This window comes from Myotis davidii, unplaced genomic scaffold (genome assembly GCF_000327345.1).
Source record: "Myotis davidii unplaced genomic scaffold, ASM32734v1 scaffold10109, whole genome shotgun sequence".
Lineage (NCBI taxonomy): Eukaryota > Metazoa > Chordata > Mammalia > Chiroptera > Vespertilionidae > Myotis > Myotis davidii.
In genome coordinates, this window is record NW_006299423.1 from 1 (window position 1) to 3483 (window position 3483).

The window sequence follows — 3483 nt, forward strand, 5'->3', positions numbered from 1 at the left end:
ATGATCATGAATGATTCCTTGTTCTTTTTCTGAATCCTGCTCTTGACCTTGAATTGGTACCATGGAAGTGTGGGGTGGACTTACAGTTGTTCCTTCTTTTGTTTCTGCCACTTGTACTGATCAGAAAGGTGAAAGACCTGGAGGTCTTTTCAGCAATGTAGTCTAACCAGGAAATATTAAAATGAATGGATTACTGTGGAAACCACACTCTCAATGAAGAAAGAAGGGACTGAGACCTGGCAATGCTAACTTGGTTTACAATGGAGCAAGTCTTTAGCCAGGTTTTAAATACTATGTTAATATTGCAGAAATGATGAGAATGAATATCTTTTCCTCTTTTGATAGATTTTTTAATTTGTGGATATTTCTTAATAATACTCCGCTAAATTTGAGAGGTTTTTCTTCATCTGGAAAAATTGGGTGGTTGAACTACATAACACCATGGCACATTATTTATTAATTGATACTAATTCTATTAGCACAATTACAGTTTTTATAGCAAAAGACCCTAAATAGCTTTATGGACTGAATATATATGCAGCATGTGCCCACAATTACTTTGTTGGGATGAAACATATTAGGACATATTTACAAGCTTGAAATGCAGCCTTTGTATAACGCCTGTGTTAGACTATATATATACCTATACAGGGCAAAAATCTAAATCAGAAAAAAAGAAAGACAAGAGGCAATTCACATTGAAGATCTGGATGATTTCTATCTACATTTCACTACTGGTGACAAACAGGATGCAGGAGGAAGTGTCAGTGGTGCCAGGAACCTGAAGTCCTCAGTACAGTGCCTGGGACAGAGCAAGCACTTGATCATGTTATTATCCACTCCGGGATCTCATCATCTTTGTAATTTTTAGTGTCTCATCCTTGACAATGGGAAATGTCTTGCTTACCTCCCAAGGTTCTCTTTAGAATTGGAAAACATGATACAAACTAATGCTCCTCACACTTGAATGTGGATATGAAACCCTGGGGACCATGTTAAAATGCAGATTTGGATTCAATCAAAGTGGAGTGGGATCTAAGATCTGTATTTCTCCCAAGTCCCATGGATGGAGGCAGATGCCAGTGAAGCATCTGAGGCATGTCTTAAAGCCCCAGAGCTAGTATTAGCTCTGCACAGCAGGGGCTGCCCTTCATTAAGAGAGAGCCTCCTGAAGGATGGGACACTGACAATGGGTGAGATTAGGGGACTGACTGTTGTTTTCTTTTCTAGACATAAAAAGGAGAGGTCAGCACAGAAATGTGAGAGTTCTCTCCATTTTAAAAAGATAGTCCCCAAATTCATTTAAATAGTGGTTCATTTTCAACCCCCAAATAGGACATTGCAGAATGATCAAAATTTATCCAAGCTGACTAATTAGAAACATACCTTTTGTGGTGATTGACATTTGAAAGTAGAGTCAATTTTATTCTTCTCACCTACTGGATAGTAAACATCAAAAGTGCATCTTAAAATTGCCTATCAGTGAAAACAAAAGTCAAAAGAGAAAAGTGTTATTCATGAAATACTTATACAAGTATAAAATATCAAGTAGATATCCAGGGAATAACTAGAGAGTTGCATGACTACTTACTCCATGTTTTTTGATCTCACAACTTTCGCTCAACTCTTCATGTCTTTGCTTGGAACATGTGGTTTCCCTGGCCGTGAAGTCAATAGAATATTTGAATCCACTCACCACCTGGAAAATTAATTAACACAAAGTAGAACTTTCATTAATATTATATAATAAATGATATGTTTTTACCCTAAGGAACCTTAGGGGAGAATATTAAAATTTTAATTATACACTGCTCAAATGAAAGGTATACAAATAAAGTACAAATGTTTGACAATTAACTTTTAGTTTGTATGCATGTGTAAAATATTTGGCTGTTGGTTGGTCTTGTTTCCTTTTGTGTAAAAGGAAACAAGGCTACAATTTTTATTTTATACTTTCTGAGTTTTATTATTCAACAACATTCAAGTGCTCAAGTAATAGAATCTAAGAAGAGTAGGAAGAAAATTTTAAACATTTTCTTTAAGTATGCCTTATTGACATGACAAGACCTGAATCAGAAAAATACCGAGTTAATGTCACTACAGAAATTGTGGGTTAAATTTTGTGATTAGGAAAATTCTTTGGATTTTGTAGTTTGCCTCTCTTAAATTGTTTTATATTAAGAAACAGTTTTAATCTCTATCAATAGTTTTTTAAAATGGATTTTTAGAGAGACAGGAAGGAAGAGGGAGAGAGAGAAACACCGATCAGCTGCCTCCTGCAGGCCCCTTACTCTGGATCAAGCTCTCAATCTGGGCATGTGCCCTTACTGGGAATTGAATACAGGAACTTTTGGTGCTCAGGGCATTGTTCAACCAACTGAGCGACACTGGCCAGTACTGTAGCAAAAGTTTTAATCTTTATATATACAATGCTGTGTCCACAATGAATATTTTGTGGCCCAATTTATTTATTTTCATATGAAAGAGGCACATTTTATTTATTTAAAATATTAAACTCATGCTTTTTAAAATGCACTGACTTCAATAAAATTGCACATATGGCTTTTTAAAAGTCATTTCAAAATGCCATACCTTACATCTCTTACACCTAAAAAATATACTCAGTAAAAAGTGACTTTAAATTGTATGTTAAAAAGTTAGTTGATATGGCAAATTTCTAGTCCAAGTTTCAATACTTGATTCTAGTATCTAAATGTGTGTGTGTGTGTGTGTGTGTGTGTGTGTGTAAAAAAATACATGAATATATCAGTTGACCTAGAGAGATGACTATTATTTTTAAAAATTAAGTTACAGCCCTGGTTGGTGTGGCTCAATTCATTGAGTATCATTCCATGCACCAAAGGGTCCTGAGTTTGATTCTCAGTCCAGGCACATGCCCAAGTTGTGGGTTTAATCCCAGGTAGGGTGGGAGGGTATGATGGAGACAGCAGATTTATGGTTCTCTCTCCTCCCTTATTTTCTCTCTAAAATCAATAAAGGGTATTAAGAAGTAAAATAAATGAAGTCACAGGGTGATAGTAGAATCTCGTTTGAAAAAGCAAAGCACAATAGTCTTCCCTTTCTCTGTGTTTTTTAAGGACATGGAAAACGTGTGGTGGGAGGAAGAGAGCAGGAGAACAGAGTCATGGGAAGAGCTAAGCTCCCCCTCTACTTTTTCTCGCATTGTTCTGCTAGGTAAACATGGTTACATTTTTAAGAAAAATTTGATGCTTAACTTTTAAGACTCCAGGTATAGGTGTAAATGGGGAGGAAGGTTCTAAGAGGGTTATAGGGTCTATATTTTGGTGATCATAAGTTTTCTTGCTCATTTCAGAATATATCTTAATCCAATTTTCCATAGTAACAATAATGTTGATCACAGTAATGTTGCCTAAGAAACTTGAGAATATGTGACACAAACCACAACTGATTCCTCAACTCTATTCAAGGTCAAGAAGAAGGAATTAAATAGATGTAAATCTC

The 3483-nt window shown here is 35.7% G+C and overlaps 1 long non-coding RNA gene across 1 annotated transcript; it reads right to left on the reverse strand.

Moving 5' to 3' along the window:
- Positions 1 to 1386: 1386 nt before the first annotated feature.
- LOC102770727 lies at positions 1387 to 1725 on the reverse strand. The gene is made up of 2 exons (XR_436251.2): positions 1592 to 1725; positions 1387 to 1476 (listed from the first exon to the last, which is right to left on the reverse strand). It is a non-coding gene; the product is annotated as an uncharacterized LOC102770727 (long non-coding RNA).
- Positions 1726 to 3483: the final 1758 nt, after the last annotated feature.